Source organism: Bison bison, unplaced genomic scaffold (genome assembly GCF_000754665.1).
Source record: "Bison bison bison isolate TAMUID 2011002044 unplaced genomic scaffold, Bison_UMD1.0 scf7180017864484, whole genome shotgun sequence".
Classification (NCBI taxonomy): Eukaryota; Metazoa; Chordata; class Mammalia; order Artiodactyla; family Bovidae; genus Bison; species Bison bison.
The window spans coordinates 623,387-632,087 of record NW_011495044.1 but is presented as its reverse complement, the minus strand read 5'-3'; the positions used below and the strand labels follow the sequence as shown (position 1 = coordinate 632,087).

General features: G+C 50.6%; 1 protein-coding gene across 1 annotated transcript in view; it reads right to left on the bottom strand.

Moving 5' to 3' along the window:
* The window catches only part of SLC6A9 (solute carrier family 6 (neurotransmitter transporter, glycine), member 9), a 36,593-nt gene extending 30,234 nt beyond the window's left edge, over nucleotides 1-6,359 (bottom strand). The window contains exon 1 of the mRNA XM_010862794.1: nucleotides 6,146-6,359. The gene's annotated coding sequence lies outside the window, so the exon portion shown is untranslated. The remainder of the gene's footprint in view (nucleotides 1-6,145) is intronic.
* Nucleotides 6,360-8,701: the final 2,342 nt, after the last annotated feature.

Genomic DNA, 8,701 nt, shown 5'->3' with positions numbered 1-8,701 from the left:
GTCATACTCTCACATCCATACATGACGACTGGAAAAACCATAGCCTTGACTATATGGACCTTTGTTGACAAAGTAATGTCTCTGCTTTTTAATATGCTGTCTAGGTTGGTCATAACTTTTCTTCAAGAAGCAAACAAGCGTCTTTTAATTTCATGGCTGCAGTCACCATCGACAGTGATTTTGGAGCCCCCAAAATAAAGTCTGTCACTGTTGCCACTGTTCCTCATCTATTTGCCATGAAGTGTTGGGACCAGATGCCATGAACTTAGATTTCTTAATGTTGAGTTTTAAGCCAACTTTTTCACTCTCCTCTTTCACTTTCATCAAGAGGCTCTTCAGTTCCCTTCGCTTTCGGCCATAACAGTGGTGTCATCTGCATATCTGAGGTTATTGATATTTCTCCTGGCAACCTTGATTCCAGCTTGTGCTTCATCCAGCCCAGCATTTCTCATGATGTACTCTGCATATAAATTAAATAATTAGTGTGATAATATACAGTCTTGATGTACTGCTTTTTCTATTTGGAACCAGTCTGTTGTTCCATGTCCAATTCTAACTGTTGCTTCCTGACCTGCATATAGGTTTCTCAAGACGCAGGTCAGGTGGTCTGGGATTCTCATCTCTTTCAGAATTTTCCACAGTTTATTGTGACCCACACAGTCAAAGGCTTAAGCAGAAATAGATGTTTTTCTGGAACTCTCTTGCTTTTTTGATGATCCAGCAGATGTTGGCAATTTGATCTCTGGTTCCTCTGCCTTTTCTAAAACCAGCTTGAACATCTGGACATTCACAGTTCACATACTGCTGAAGCCTGGCTTGGAGAATTTTGAGCATTACTTTACCAGTGTTTGAGATGAGTGCAATTGTGTGGTAGTCTGAGCATTTTTGGCATTGCCTTTCTTTGGGATTGGAATGAAAACTGACCTTTTCCAGTCCTGTGGCCACTGCTGAGTTTTCCAAGTTTGCTGCCTTACTAAAGTGCAGCACTATCACAGCCTCATGTTTTAGGGTTTGAAAGAGCTCAACTGGAATTTCATCACCTCCACTAGCTTTGTTCATATTGATGCTTCTTAAGGCCCACTTGACTTCACATTCCAGGATGTCTGGCTCTAGGTGAGTGACCACTGAGTTGTGAAGATCTTTTTTGTACAGTTCTTCTGTGTATTCTTGCCACCTCTTCTTAATATTTTCTGTTTCTGTTAGAATTTTCTGTTTCTGTTACCATTTCTGTCCTTTATTGAGCCCATCTTTGCATGAAGTGTTCCCTAGGTATCTCTATCTCTAATTTTCTTGAAGAGATCTCTAATATTTCCCATTCTATTGCTTTCCTCTATTTCTTTGCCTTGATCGCTGAGGAAGGCTTCCTTATCTCTCCTTGCTATTCTTTGGAATTCTGCAGACAAATGGGTATATCTTTCCTTTTCTCCTTTTCGCTTCTCTTCTTTTCACAGCTATTTGTAAGGCCTTCTCAGACAGCCATTTTGCATATTTTCATTTCTTTTTCTTGGGGATGGCCTCAATCCCTGTCACCTGTACAATGTCACAAACCAGAATGTGGTCCACTGGAGAAGGGAATGGCAAATCACTTCAGTATTCTTGCCTTGAGAACCCTATGAGCAGTATGTAAAGCCAATAAGATAGGACAATGAAAGATGAACTTCCCAGGTCAGTAGGTGTCCAATATGCTACTGGAGATCAGTGGAGAAATAACTCCAAAAAGAATGAAGGGATGGAGCCAAAGCAAAAACAATACCCATCTCTGGATGTGACAGGTGATAGAAGCAAGGTTTGATGCTGTAAAGAGCAATATTGCATAGGAACCTGGAATATTAGGTCCATGAATCAAGGCAAACTGGAAGTGGTCAAACGGGAGATGGCAAGAGTGAACGTCAACATTCTAGGGATCAGCCAACTAAAATGGACTGGAATGGGTGAATTTAACTCAAATGACCATTATATCTCCTACTGTGGGCAGGAATCCCTTAGAAGAAATGGAGTAGCCATCATGGTCAACAAAAGAGTCTGAAATGCAGTACTTTCAGACTCAAAAATGACAATGATCTCTGTTCATTTCCAAGGCAAACCATTCAATATCACGGTAATCCAAGTCTATGCCCCGACAAGGAATGCTGAAAGAAGCTGAAGTTGAACGGTTCTATGAAGACTTACAAGACCTTTTAGAAATAACACCCAAAAAAGATGTCCTTTCCATTATAGGGGACTGGAATGCAAAAGTAGGAAGTCAAGAAACACCTGGAGTAACAGCAAATTTGGCCTTGGAGTACAGAATGAAGCAGGGCAAAGGCTAATAGAGTTTTGCCAAGAGGACGCACTGGTTATAGCAAACACCCTCTTCCAACAACACAAGAGAAGACTCTACACATGGACATCACCAGATGGCCAGCACTAAAATCAAATTGATTATATTCTTTGCAGCCAAAGATGAAGAAACTCTATACAGTCAGCAAAAATAAGACTGGGAGCTGACTGTGGCTCAGATCATAAACTCCTTATTGCCAAATTCAGACTCAAATTGAAGAAACTGGGAAAACCACTAGACCATTCAGGTATGACCTAAATCAAACCCCCACTAGGTTCCCTTGGCCTTTCCCCTGGCCACCAGGTGTCCTGCATAACCTCCTCAGGGCCAGGCAAGGCTGTGACTTGTGGCCGTTTCCCTTCGCTTAGTCACCCAGACCAGGTTTCCTGACTCTCTAGATACATCCCTGCTCATGGCTTTGGTCTTCTGGGGGCAGTCAGGAGAAGAGGGAATGTGATCATACCCTTCTTCTCACTCTCCACATCCCTCCCTCCAAGCTATAAACTCTAGACTTCTTGTTTTCAAAGCTGTCACTCTGTGGCTAACAAATAATGACAATGATGATAGTAATGAAGCACAGCCACCTCATGGCTTGGACATCATGCCTTCTGGTCAGATGAGTAAACTGAGGACACTCTGTCCTGGAACTTGGGCTACAGGGCGATACCCCTGAGTAATGCAATATGGCCCTTGTGTTCAAGGTGCTTCTCTTTCTCGGTGGAAAAAAGACTGCTTGGCAGCTGCTCCCAGGACAATGAGTTGGGTGCAAAGCTTTGCTACTTCTCCTGCCTCTGCTGTTTCTGTTAACTGGCCCCATCCATCCATTCAAAAGGTACTACCTGAAGGCCTATGATAAGTCAGGCCTTCTAATAGCAGTTGGGCATTCACATTACCCAGGCACCAGGCCTGCCCCTCACCCACATATAGACCACTGTTGACAAGCTGTCTGTGCCATGAGGGTCAGAGTCAGGTTAGCTTGTGATGAAGACCTTGGACTCTGGGTCCTGGGACAAGGAACTGACTCTGCCAACTCACTAGGTATGTGACTTCAAGCAAATTACTGAACCTATCTGACCCTTGCTATCTCAATCTGGAAGATGGGGCTAATTATACTTCCTTTGTACCTTCTGAGGTTTCTGCTTAAGTTTCGACTCTATAGGGCCTCCACTTTCTCCTCCCCTCCAATCCATTCATTGTCCCAAAGTCTAAAACCCTGATTCCCTCCAATAGTCTTCCTCAGCCAACAGGATATGGCCTACATTGTTCAGCAGGCAGTTAGGGCTAGCCACAGTTCAATTCATGTATTCCACAAATATTTATTTCAGGCTTGCTCTGGGCCAGACCTGTGCTGGGCGCCATGAACTCTTCAGTCTCTGGCCTCCTGCAGCTTACAAGCTGAGTTGAAACAGAAACCAGTGAAACAGGTGACTCAAATACATATAATTAGAGCCTACGATAAAGGGTGGGAAAGTGAAAGATCCTCTTTAACCAGAGTCTACACCAGTGGGGCCTGCCCTTGTCTGAGAGTTACAGAGGACTTCCCTGATGAAGTGATGTTTAAGAGTGAGAGGGGGATGAATAGGCAACAGTGAGCAACAGAAGAGGAAGATAGATTCAAGCAAATGAAATAATACAGAAAAAGACCAGGAGCCTGGGGCTCAGAGAGTGAGGGAGAGAGTGGCCAAAGATGAAGGTGGATGCAAGAGCAGGGTTAGGGTTTTGGGGGCCTTGTTTTGATCTTTATCCTGAGGGCAATGACAAGCACTGAAGTCTTGAAGCCAGAGTTGTAACTGAGAGGAGGAGCAATTGGTGGTGTGTGCATTTTGAAAACGCCAACCTAGATTAGTATGGAGAAAGGACTGGAGGGAAGGAAGAGGGGAAGAAAGGAAATGGATTAGGACTAGGCCAGGCCAGGCCAGGAATGAGGGTGCTTGGCTCAGGAAGGTCATGACAGGGTGGCAAGAGGTGCACAGATTTGAGAAAAATATAGAAGGTAACTTTGGTAGGACTTGGTGATGCATTGGACTTGGGGATGAGGGATAAGGAGGGGCCTCTGGTTTTTAATGGTATAATAGGAAGAAGCCAGTGCTCATCCCAGAGACCAGAGACAGAAACGCTGGGGATGCTGCAGGTTTGGAGTGCAGAGGGGATGAGCTAGGTTGGGTGAGCTGGGTTCAAGTCGCCTGTGAGCCACCCAAGGGAGGATAGTGAGAGGATAGTCATAGGACCTGGTCCATCTTTACTGTCTCATTGCTCAGTCTTCCTCTCCTCCAAACAGGACTGTCAGCTCTATCAATTTTAAGGATCCATCTGGGCCAAGCCTTGAAGTCTTTACTGGGGATGGAAAGATGACAAGGTTTTTATCCCTGACTTCAAGAACCTCATAGTTTAGGAGAAAGATAGAAGAGAAAGCATAATTTCCCATTCACTGCGATGGAGGGAGGGGAGGGGCAAGTGGGAAAGGGTCCTTAATTCTGCCTAGAGCCAAAATCAGCTAACTACAGCCACTTATGGCTACCTGTGGGCCATGTGGGACTATCCTCAGAGCTGGGCACTGAGCCTCAGTCACAGTGTAGGCCGAGTTAAGGGGGCATTTTCTTGAGTTGCTTGGAAACACTTGGGCATGCTCAGTGTAGCCCATTAGTACCTTCCTGGAACCAGTCCCCCTCACCCACTACCCTCCAATCTTCTGACACTCCCTCACTTTGGGGTTCTTTAACCTCTCAGGCCCTTCTCTCCTCCACTCTTCGGCCCCCCAACATTTATCTTCTTGCAGCTGCAGCATCAAGCTTGTTTCAGCAAAGAAACAGACCTAGGCCTTATGAGAGGTGTCAGGGAGATGGGGACTTGGCCCTTTTAACAGTGGCCAGCGAGGGGGCGTGGCCTGCGGAGAACTGGCCCGAAAAGGGGCGCGGCTCCTTTAAGAAGCGGCTGGTTCGGTGAGAAGAGGCCTCTGAACCGCAGGAAAAGGCTAGGTCGCTTTCAAAGCTGTAGCATGGCCTGGAGAGCCTCGATTCCTCGAAGCTGGCGCCTTCGCCTTAACCGGGTGCGAGATGTCCGGAGCAGCCGGCCTTAACCGGGTGCGAGGTGTCCGGAGCAGCCGTTCTATCAACCGCCACGTGTGGGCCTCTCAGCTGGTGTGGGGACCTTGACCCTGCCCCCGACCCCTGCCCTCGAAAATACCTGGGCGCCCAGGTCCCCGCCCCTGGGCCCGCTCGGGGCCCCTCTGGGCTGTGAGGGAAAGCCTCCCTCCCGCCCCGCCCCAGCCTTGCGGTCAGCTCCCACCGGCCTTTGTCTGCGGGGTGCGAGGCACCGGCTGGGGGTGGGCGCCCCGGGCTGCTAGGCCCCTACCCTCACCTGCTGCCGCCCGGACCCGCCCTAAGCGCACCTGGAATGACGGTTGGGTGGGGAGGACACGGATTCTTTCCGGGAGAGCAACCGCCCGAGAACACCGCGGCCGTAGCCCCTTCCCAAAGCCGGAGCCTCAGACAAGGGTCCGAGGGCACCGAGACTCCCTGGCACGGCTTCCCAGGACCTTTGGGCGCGCAGGAACCCGACCCGATCGGCGAGTGGCGGGCAGATAGGGAGGCAGGCCGGCTAGAGGTTCAGGGCGTCTGCAGGGCCCCAGCGCGCAGACCCAACTGGCGCCTCGAACAGACGCTCTGGTTCCGGCGCTACCAGTACTAACACGTGCCCGCCGCTGGGGGCCAAACCGTCAACGGCACGCTGCTCCCCTCCTCCAGGAGCGGCCCCCCGCCCCCCTCCGCCGCCATTCCGCCCGTTGCAGCTCATTGACAGCGGTGATACCCAGACCTACGCATTTACCCAACCTTTCTGGCGAGACAGACATCCCCACGCGTGTACCTACACTCATCCACAGATGCCCTTATGCATCCAATATCACACACGCTCGCTCGCTCTCTCGCTCTTCCTGAGATTCAGCCGGGTGCAGCCACCAAACACCCAGACCAACGGCTGGATAGTGAGAGGCTCGGGCCGTAGCGCCCCCTGCCGATAGCCCCCTTCCCGTGCTGCAGGCCCGGCCCAGGCATACTGGCTCCGCACCGCGGTGCGCCCAGGTGACTTTCTTAAAGTTACACCAGCCTCTTGAGGCTCTGTGCCACCGCGAGTCTTCCCGCGCGGCGGTGCTGCTCCTTGCTCCTCCTGAGCTTGTTGTGTTTTGGTTTCGGGGAGGCGGGGGCCAAGAGTTTGGTGAAAGTTTGGAGAGTGAAGAAGGCCTGGGAGACCTAGCCAAGTCCCTCCCCTCTCCCAGCAGCTCCCCTGGCCGCCCTGCCCACCCCTGCCACCCCTCCACCCCATTCTCATCCCCACCCCCGGCCGACTTCTCAGGCTCCTCCTCCCAGGGAATAAATTTACAAGTTGCTCCAAGCTTTCCAAGGATTGAGCCCCATGAACCCCTGGGAGTGGGCTCCGCAAAGGAGCCCCCTGCTCTGCCCCATCCTCGCTGCCCTCCAGCTGGGGCCCTTGGAGGAAGTAGATGTCCTCCCCTTGGGCTAGGCTGGAATGAAGCCAGAAAGGCCTGGGACACTTGGAGGACTGGGGCTGGAGTTAGCCTGCCAGGCCCCGGCCTTCTGCACCTGCCTTCACCCTAGAGAGAAGTCTGAGCAAATTCCATCCCCTTTGGATCAGTGTCCCTGGGGACTGTGGACACAGCTGGGTAAGGCCTGGGCCCTACTCCTTGGAACTGAAGGGCTTGGGGGTCCTTTCTCCACCGACCCTCTCACTGGTTTGGTCACACCTACACTGCCTCAGGTTCTATCCTTGGGTTGGGAAGATCCTCTGGAAGAGGGCATGGCAATCTGCTCTAGTATTCTTGCCTAGAGAATCCCATGGACAGAGGAGCCTGGTGGGCTACAGTCCATAGGGTCACAAAGAGTCAGACACTACTGAAATGACTTAGCACACACGGGGGTTGTTGTATTACAAGGGCTGCAGACACCAACCTGGGCCCTCTGTTCTCACCCTGGGGAGACATGCAGAGGTTCCAATCCTAGCTAAAGAAGACTTTGCCAAAGGGAGCTTTGCTGAGCTTCAGTTTCCTGTCCTACAAAATAAAACACCTTGCTCCGGGCTACCTCTGAGCAGCAGAGGTTGGCAGTTGGTGGGAAGGGGCTCCCACATTTGCTTGTCTTGAGGCCGCCAGCTTTCAAGGAGAAGGGCCAGTTAGTACTGGCCATCAGGGGACTGTTGTCGCCCCAGCATGTGCTCAGGAAGGGACCAGTCTCTTCTCTGCACCCTGAGTCTGTCCTCACTGTTGTCTGCCCAGGAAACCAGTTTTCTTTGTTCCCTGGGGATAGTCAGCCTCCAAGAAGCTGACTCACACATGCCAAAGTCGAACAAGATCAGTTGACAAGTGAGATTCCACTTTACTAATTTACAGAGGCTCTGAGCAAGATAGCAGGTATCAGGCACAGACACTTCCTGCCAAGGAGCGCCAGTCCATTCCACCAGGCTTCTCCAGGGCCCAACCACTCAGAACTTACAACCTATTCACCTTAGAGGCTTGGTCAGAACCTGGAAGATTCGGAGACATTCTTCTCATCAGCAAGATTATTTTTGTTTTTCCTTTGTCCCCAGCCTTGCAGGTTTGTGATTTGTATTCTGTGAAGGAACTGCAGGTGTCTTGTGTGTGTCCTCTTCCTGAGCAATCTGTGGTTCCCATGGCCCCTGCCCTTGTGGATTTGTGTAGATGAATCTGTGTTTGGAGGGTAGTGACTATGCACTGAAGCAGCTCTGGGTCTCAGTGTGCATGTGTGCCCAACTCTGGGGACTGGGCCCCTGTGACCCAAGTCTCTCTCCCTCTGCCTCTCCTGCTGGGACATAAATTCTCTTTCTGGTTTCTCCCTCCTTCCTGCCCACTGGGGCTTGTCATAAAGGGCCACCACACAGGGAAGACAGGATGGAGGCTGCTGAAAGATCCTCCATGGAGTGGAGTGGGGACAAGGAAGCATAGGAGGGTGGGACAATGGCCTCCATTCCCCCTGAAGGAGTAGACTGGGGCTGGGGGCCCCTGAGAAGAGAGCACTGAGTGTCAGTGAAGCTTCTGGGACCAACATGGCCACCCTACTCTAAGGACTCCACGTGAAGTGGGGGGTGGGGAATGGGCTGAGATTGGATGAAGCAAGGGGAGGAGTGCTCAGGACTCAGTCCTGAGTCAGGGAGAAGGTGTATTTGGGATGAATCCCAGGACAAGGAGACAGTCTTCACACTTTTAGCCCATGGGGTGGGAGAAATATATTTTCCCTGGGAGTTTGGAAAAGTTGGAGATTTTGCCCACATGGGTTTTGCTAGACTGATGGCATCACACAAAGTACATTTGCATACATACAGAGACTTATAGATCGGTGCATTTTACCCATT